The 9,097-nt window shown below is 44.0% G+C and overlaps 1 long non-coding RNA gene across 1 annotated transcript; it reads left to right on the forward strand.

Annotated features, from left to right (window-relative positions):
* The first annotated feature begins 489 nt into the window (after positions 1–489).
* LOC137232772 (uncharacterized) lies at positions 490–8,619 on the forward strand. The gene is made up of 2 exons (XR_010947176.1): positions 490–718; positions 6,106–8,619. It is a non-coding gene; the product is annotated as an uncharacterized lncRNA (long non-coding RNA).
* Positions 8,620–9,097: the final 478 nt, after the last annotated feature.

Genomic DNA, 9,097 nt, shown 5'->3' on the forward strand with positions numbered 1-9,097 from the left:
CGACAGATGGCCGTCAGTCCCACCAAATAAACCGGCAGTGAGCTTGCTAAACAATGAAACTTCTAGACGCAGACTCCATTACCTACCCTCTTCCGGCCAGATTGCTGACCCTAAAGCTTTCCTATGAAGATACTGGTCGAGATGCTATTGAAAGTAGGCTTCAGAGGTAGCCCTTTTCTCTCAGGCCATTTCAAAGCCCACATCTTTGTGGCCGCCTAAGGGCCTCCGAAACTGGGCCTTTCCCATTCTTTTATTGCGGGTGAGGCGCCGCCTCCCTTCCCATCGCCCCAACAACACACAAAATCAAATTTAAGCTTTAAAAATCCCAGGCAGTCAGGGGGTGGGGGAGGGGCAGAGCATTAGGGGGTGGGGGATGGGAAGAAGCCGCCGGCCCTCCCCCACCTCGCGGCGCCTCAAGTGCCTTGGAGCTACCAATCCTGGCTTGCCCCAGGACGGCGCCGGCGTAGGGCCACGTGCGCAGCGGGCTGCCATTGGCTGGAGCAGCGGCTGCGTGGGTCGCGATGCTGTCGGCTCCGCGGGTGCTGGTAAATCCGGCCCAGGATGTAGAGATGGCGGTGCCTGACGGCGCGTCTGACGCGGAGTTGGGTGGGATAGAGAGTAGGGGGCAGTAGTCGGGGGAGGTAGGAGAAGGAGGAGGCGGCTGCGAATCGCTTACAAATGGCTCCGAAGCATGGCCTGAAGTCTAAATTCCAGGAGGGTGAGTCTGAGCCCCTGGGGAAAAGGCGTCTAACAGCGTGTTAAGGGAGAGGGAGAAGAATTGTAATAGGGGAGGGGCAAACGCGAGTCCTAGCAGCCTCGTTGCTCCAGCAACCGCCGCTCAGCCATTGGTGGGCGCAGCAGCGGGCCGCTCCCCAAAGCGAGCAACTGTCAGTGAGCCACCGGTAAGTGGTCCCGCTCAGCCATTGGTGGGCGCCACAGTGGGCCTCTCCCCTTCCCCTCTTCTTTATAAAAGGAGCGGGAATTTGGATTGAGGTAAAATGGTTTTGGTTTTATTTTTTGAGTTGCTAGTCTGCCATCTTTTGGGTCGGCTAGCTTTCTGATTAAAATTGTTATTCCTTGTTCCAACAACTCAGCACCCGATTTATTGGCCAGTCTTGCGGCGAGCAGAACAAGGCTGGGCTCGGTAACAGGCGCAGGAGAGGGAGGCAGGCGGGCTGGGTTGGTTGAGGTTCGGGGACCGGGGGCAGCAAGGGCTGCGCTGCGAGGAGGCAGCGGGCAGGTCTTTGTGCGGGGAAAGCGCATTGCGGCGGGTTATTTCGGTGCGTCATGAGGAGACAAAACCTTGTGAAGCGAAAGGGTTAGGCAGGCGTTAGAGTGGCAGAGGGAGCCGTTGCCGCGTGGCAAAGCGTTAGTGCAGTGTTTGTTCTGAGGAAGAAGGCGTGGAGAAAGCCTATTGCAGGGAGGCGACGGGTGCGCCAAGGTGGCCGTTAGGGGAAGAGATGTGGCATGAGGGAGGCGAAGGAGCGGCGGCGGTTTCGGGCGCCGGTGCGGGGCCCTCCGGCTGCGTGGGCGGCCAACGGCCTGTGCTCCGGGGGCGACCTCGAGCCCCGAGGTGGTCGCGCTCAGTGGAGCCTCCGGGCTGCGGCTGGGCGGTGGGGGGGGCTTCGCGCCTGGGGGCGGGAGAACTGCGTTGTAAAACGGCCGCTGCAAGATGGCCATCCCGTCTTGGCCGCCAGCGCCTTGATCCCCCGGCTCCCAGCCGCAGACGCCGCTTTAGGGCAGATGCAGCGCCCCCTTCTTCCACCGCCACCGTCCGGGGACCTGTTCTCCGGTGCTTACCCCAAAGAGGTGGGTGGGGACAGGAAAGAAAAAGCGCGAGCGTCTGGGTCGGCTTTGTGTTGCCCGAAGGCATCCCTTTGCTTTCTGAAAAGCCGAGTGCCAACATCCTATGGGAATGTGAGTGCGCTCTTGCTGTGCAGTTGCTTGTAAAACAATAAATAAAAACTACCTTAATGGTATTCTGTTTCCATTTATAAGTTCCATTGCCTTGGTGTCATCTTTTAAGTACAGCAGTTGTTTGACTAATTGCAATAATATGTGATTAACAGTGATTCGAAAGTTGAGTTTTTATAGTCTTTGATCGACGTGCCTTGGCTGACGGTAGAACTTGATTTCTAGTGGAAGGCAGCTAGCTCTTTAATTTTCACAATTAACGCATCTATTAATTTATATTAAAGTGGAGGTTAATAGTAAACTAAAATGGAAGTAAAATTCTGTAAGTCAAGCAAGAACATTTTAAAATTCCCATTCATTATTATGGGTGTATGTGTTAGTTACAATGGATGTTGAGACGTCTGCAAAAGTTGTTGTAGGGATTTTCAAACTTTAATGTGCATTAGAATTACTTTGAGTCATGTACACAAAACACAATTATACTGTAACTTTATGGAATATTTAACAGGTTTCCAAGGGTGTTTCTGCTATAACTGACTCTTAATACCTGGTTTCTCCCACCCTGAGAAGTTGTGTGAGTTCTATGGATTGCCTTTTTTTTTTTTAAACTAGATGTTTTACAGCAGGGATTCTTAATCTAGGGTCAGTGTTTATAATTCAGAAGATCCGTGAACTTGGACGGGAAAAAGTTTTTTTGCTATTGTCTCGCTAAAATTTAGTATTTCAGTTATGAATGTAGATCCCCTCCCCCACAAAAAAAGCAAAGAAAACCCGGGACTTCCCTGGTGGCCCAGTGGTAAAGAACCAGCTTTCCAGTGCAGGGGATGCTGGTTCCATCCCTGGTGGGGGAACTAAGACCCACATTCCGCTGGGCAGCTAAGTCCGCGCGCCAGAACTACTGAGCTTGCACTCCTCAACTACAGAGCCCGCGTGCTCTGGAGCCCGCGTGCTCTGGAGCCCGCATGCCACAACTAGAGAGAGAAAACCAGCATGCCACAACTAGAGAGGAGCCCACGCACCACAATGAAGAGTCTGCACGCCGCAACTAAGACCCAATGCAACCAAAAAAACAAAAAAAAGAAATAAAAGAAAAGTAAAAAAACAAAAAACCCCACAGTAGTATTAGCTGTATGTTTTCACATCCCAGCATTACAGTTGTGGGAGATACATTCGGATGTAATGTATGCTCTTCATTACTTCAGAATTGTGATAGTTATTGGATCAACAGCTAAATGTTTACATCGGTTAAGAAGCTCATATAATACCATAGAACATGATATTTTAAATGTTTTGAAAACTATTTCAGTACAGTTGGTTTCCTCTGTAATACTGTTTTACGTGTTTGTAGAAAAATTCTGGGAAAAGGCCCAAAGGCTTAATCAGACTGAAGGGTCCATGGTGCAAAAAATTAATCCCCACTGTAGGATATCAAAGGAGAATCACCCAGGTCTGGGACAGTTAAGGATGGCTTTCTGGAGGAAGTGCTTTAGTTCTAAGCTAGAGGGATGGTAGAGTGAGAGGAGATAATAGTGAAGGAGAATCCATGTGCTGCTATAGTGTTGAATTAGACTAGAGTAGGAACCAATGTATCTGCAAGATTTAATTAATTTTTGGCTGCATCGGGTCTTTGTTGCTCCGTGCGGGCTTTCTCTAGTTGCGGTGTGCGGGCTTCTCATTGTGGTGGCTTCTCTTGTTGTGAACCACAGGCTCTAGGTGCATGGGCTTTCAGTAGTCGTGGCACTCTGGCTCAGTAGTTGTGGAGCATGGGCTCAGTTGCTCTGCAGTATGTGGGATCTTCCTAGACCAGGACTCGAACCTGTGTCCCCTGCAGTGGCAGGCGGATTCTTAACCACTGTGCTACCAGGGAAGCTCCTCTGTAAGGTTCTGAAGCTACCCAAGAATCTGCAGTTACCATCACTTTCCAGACATGTTTTCTACTCTTGTGTCAAAGTTGAGTTGTATAACCATCTTTAAGAAGTTATAATTATTTATAAGACATTTTCAGAGAATATCTTGTAAGGAAAAAGGAATATTCTGTTGGAACTAAAAATTGTATTAAAACACTGCAGAAGAATTGAGCTTCTGTAATGGTGGGAATATGAATGATCAGAAACAGTTTTTTTCATGATTCTTTTAAACTTGAAAGTTTTTCTTAATTTAATAATGATACAACATATGTTATAAGCAGTTTTTAAGCACAGTGACTGGTTTGCACCGGACTTGGTCTTCCACTTGAAATGTTAAAGCATAAGGTAAAGAAGACTATTGGGCGTCTAGCCCATTGTCGGGGGGGAGACTCTTTTGGCTTGTCAGGAGACTGACTGATGCTGGGCTTTGAGTAATGTTCCCAGTAAGCAAACCAGTGGGAGGATGGGGAATTGGAATCTCATCACCCTTGAATTTGAGAGCATTGGGCAAAATTAGCTTTAGAGTTTGATACTAGCAAGGATTAAGGTTTAAAAAACCATATCTGAGACAGTGGTTTGCTCCTTCCCCAATTAACAGTGTTTCCACTTCCGTGAAAAAATAGGCATTTGTTATCTTGGCTCATACTCCTCAACTTACTGTGTATGTTTTCAACAGGATGTTAGGGCCAGGTAGCTAGAATGGAGGTCAAAGGGTCTTAGCCTCAGTGCGGTTGTCTTTGGTGGCAGCAGCCAAAAGGAGGGAGAGGGGAGTAAGGCCACTTTCAGGGTGCTTTAAAGAGTACCTGGAGAGTTAAATTAGGCACAGAGGTCTGATCTTTGGTGCTGCTGCTTAGGCCCTAAACCTGGATCTACATCCCCATGGTCTCATTCTTGTCCACAGTATTCAGCAATGGCTCCAGCCCAGCGTTCTCTTGAGCTCCAGACGTATATACTCAACTGCTTACTAGATGGCTCCAGTTTGGACATCCTGTAGCCACTGTAACTTATTCCAAAATTGATCTGAAACCCCCTCCCTCCATTTCCTTTTCTGATTAATGCTCCCACCATGCTGGAAGTCAGTTTAAACTGTTTCTGCTTTGGCTTAGCTGTCCTCACTGCTTTTGATTCATACCTATTTCTGTTCTATCCCTGTTGGGAAAAGTCTTTGGTCTCCCTGTTTTTAGTCTCCACTTTCAGTTCTGCATAGGCCTAGCAGCCTCAGGCAGTGGTTTCTCAGAGTGGACTACTGCACAAGAATTTATATCATGTTTCTTCTATGCTTTTGTACCAATTGTTTTCCTCAGCTTGGGCCCTTCCCTGTGACCTTCCCAAGTAGCTTATCAGTCACTCTTCTTATTGTTTATGAAAACAGTTAAAATATGAAATCCAGTAAATTTTGTAAAACTATTTGGTTACATATCAGTGTCACCCATACTGCTCTATAGTCGCTTCAGAACTGAGCTAGTAGAGGCTATTTTAATTTTAGAGCTAGAAGAGCTGACTGTGTTGGCACTTCGGTTCCCTCTGGGTCTGTTGAAACCAAGTGGACTGAAAATAATGTGAGAAATCTATTTCTTCTACAATCAAATGATATTTTGAGGTACTGCCAAGAATTGCCTGCCTGATTTGTCTGATGAGCAGGGATGTCTTCCAGATCTTATTCCAGTCCCTAACATTTAGTCTTGCAAGTCTTAATGGTAGGTTCAACATAGAGTGTAAGTTCCAAAGGTTAGAATTCTTGTCTGGTTTTTGTTGTTGTTTATTGAAGCAGCCCAATACCCAAGCATCATTGACCACACTGAAGGCATGAACATAGTGGGACCTCTTTAAAAAAAAAACAGCGGTATCTGATGCACATTGAAATTTTTTTGTATGGAATGTTTTTCTTAATCAGTTTAAAAGGGTTGGAAGCAGAGAAAGAATAAGTAGAGCATAAGGTCTTAAAATTTCTTTAAATCCCAGATGTATATTGAAAAATAAACCAACCCTGCCAGTAGATGGCTGTAGTAGATTTTATTTGCTTAGCAGGTGATACATGATTTGACGATTTAAATAGGTCGATATCCTAATTGTTTTTAGTCGTTTACATTAGATGCTAAGGTTTTTTTGTTATATTCAAGTTTGATCTGAAGTGTTGATGGATACATTGCCTTACTCACTTGCCTAATTTTTTTGAGAAATATCGTAATACAAGTGTGATGGCTCTCCCAGATGTGACTATTCTTAAATATGAAGAGAAATCACAACTAACCTGGTACTTCTTTTTTCTTTTTTACTTTTACAGGTGAGAGAGTGCTGTGCTTTCATGGGCCTCTTCTTTATGAAGCTTGGGTTAGCCAAGAAGTTCATTCGGTTTTCCTGTAAGCTGGCTCTAGTAGCATTTAGTTGTCTTTAACTTCGTTCAAAACAATTTTGTTAGATTGTATTGTGACAGCTGTTATACCAGCGTGCATTTAAAAAAAACTTATCAAAATTGGTGAATTTTTGTGTGGCCATTTTAATATTGAAGATGGAAAAAAAAGCAACATTTTCAGCATATTATGCTTTATTATTTCAAGAAAGGTAAAAATGCAACTGAAATGCAAAAAAGATTTGTGCAGTGTATGGAGAAGGTGCTGTGACTGATCGAACATGTCAAAAGTGGTTTGTGAAGTTTCATGCTGGAGATTTCTTGCTGGACGATGCTCCACAGTCTGGTAGACCAGTTGAAGTTGATAGCAATCAAATTGAGACATTCACTGAGAACAATCAACATTATACCACGCGGAGAAGCCGACATACTCAAAATATCCAGATCAAGTGTTGAAAATCATTTGCACCAGCTTGGTTATGTCAGTCGCTTTGATGTTTGGGTTCCACATAAGTTAAGCCAGCGGTTCCCAACCTTTTTGGCACCAGGGACCGGTTTCGTGGAAGACAGTTTTTCCACAGATGGACGGGGGTGGGGGATGGGGGGCGGCGGCGGGGATGGTTCAGGCTGTAATGTGGGCAATGGGGAGCAATGGAGGGCGGCAGATGAAGCTTCACTAGCTTGCCTGCCACTCACCTCCTGCTGTGCGGCCTGGTTCCTAACAGGCTGTGCACCGGTTACCGATCCGCGGCCTGGGGGTTGGGGACCCCCGAGTTAAGCAGAAAAAAAAAAAAAACCTTCTTGACCATATTTCCACATGCGATTCTATACTTAAATGTAACGAAAACATTCCATTTTTAAAACAAATTGTGACGGGTGATGAAAAATGGATACTGTACAATAATGTGGAACAGAAGAGATCGTGGGGCAAGCGAAATGAACCGCCACCAACCACACCAAAGGCCGGTCTTCATCCAAAGAAGGTGATGTGTACATGGTGAAATTGGAAGGGAGTCCTCTATTATGAGCTCCTTCTGGAAAACAAAACGATTAATTCCAACAAGTACTGCTCCCAGTTAGACCAACTGAAAGCAGCGTCCGAAATTAGTCAACAGAAAATGCATAGTCTTCCATCAGGATACCACAAGACCACATGTTTCTTTGATGACCAGGCAAAAACTGTTATATCTTGGCTGGGAGGTTCTGATTCATCCGCCGTATTCACCAGACATTGCACTTTCTGATTTCCATTTATTTTGGTCTTTACAAAATTCTCTTAACAGAAAAAAATTTCAATTCCCTGGAAGACTGTAAAAGGCACCTGGAACAGTTCTTTGCTCAAAAAGATGAAAAGTTTTGGGAAGATGGAATTATGAGTTGCCTGAAAAATGGCACAAGGTAGTGGAACAAAATGGTAAATACGTTGTTCAATAAAATTCTCAGTGAAAATGAAAAATGTGTCTTTTATTTTTACTTAAAAACCAAAGGCACTTTTTAGTCGTTGGATAATACCAGATTCCAATGGTTGATAGCTTTAGTGAGAGCTGCCTGTTTCATATATTTTCATAGATTCATAGTTCCTCATCTTCTCTCTATGGGTGTCTTAACTGCTTGCTTAGTGGGTCACATAAAGCATTGCTATCTTGCCATTCATCTTACTGACCTGCTAAAGGTCCAGTAGTTGGAAAGAGCATTTGAGGGGAAAGATAGAAGATTGACTATTTATGGGAGCAAGATAAGCTTTGTGTAATTAATGACTTGTGAGAAAATACTACCAAAGTCAATTTTATTTGCAAATATAATATGCTGAGTAAGCACTGAGTAGTTATGTTAAAGGTAAAAGCTAACATTTAAAATGAGTACATTTAACTTCTATTTGTTGGATTGTCTGGCAAAGTTTGAATCCTGGGGGTTCCCTTTCCCTTTTCTCTGTATTAATGTTGTGCTCAGGTAATAAAAACTGATTTTACATTTAGCCAAAGATAAATGGGATAATGCATTACCAAGTCAAAAATGTTTTTAGTATTTTGTTTCTGGTAACTTTTTTAGCACAAATATTTAAGATGCATCAACATTTTTTAACAGTTGTAGTTTTTAAAAAAATGAGCAGTATACTAAATAGAATAATATTTAGTTAAAGGCAATTTCTACATATGTTCTTGGTGAATAGTTTATATTTGTGAAAATAGCCTTAATGATTGTAAAGTGTTGGGCTTCCTTGGTGGTGCAGTGGCTTAGAATCCACCTGCCAATGCAGGGGACACGGGTTCAAGCCCTGGTCCGGGAAGATCCCACATGCCGTGGAGCAACTAAGACGCCTGTGTGCCACTACTATTGAGCCGGTGCTCTAGAGCCTGCGAGCCACAACTACTGAAGCCTGTGCACAGCAACGAAGACCCATGAAGACCCAACTCAGCCAAAAATAAAAATAAATTAAAAAAAAAGAAAGATTGTAAAAGTGTTGGTGTGATTAGTATTTTTTAGTTTTTTTTTTTTTTTTTTTAGTCCACACTGCAAGGCATGCAGGATCTTCCCCGACCAGGGATTGAACCCATGCCCCGCTGCATTAGGAACATGGAGTCTTAACCAGTGGACAACCAGGGAAGTCCCTATTTTTTACTTGTTTTGAATACATAGATGTATGTTTTTAAAGTTCTAAAATGGCTGAAATTGGATTTATGGAGGTGGTCAAGAACTTTATGTGTGTGTACATATATCTTAATGGTGTAATACTGATACAGTTTATAAGTCTATTTTAAGTCCTATTGATCATTTGTATCCTTGAATGTTACTTTTGTTGTAGCAACTTCTGGCAAACTCTACTAGACTGGCAGATTTTTCTGCTCTGGCGGCAGATTTTTCTGCTCTGGCAGCAGAAACACTCTAGTGAACAATTTAAAACGGCTATTGGAATATCTTAAACTAT

Source organism: Pseudorca crassidens, chromosome 1, assembly GCF_039906515.1.
Source record: "Pseudorca crassidens isolate mPseCra1 chromosome 1, mPseCra1.hap1, whole genome shotgun sequence".
Classification (NCBI taxonomy): Eukaryota; Metazoa; Chordata; class Mammalia; order Artiodactyla; family Delphinidae; genus Pseudorca; species Pseudorca crassidens.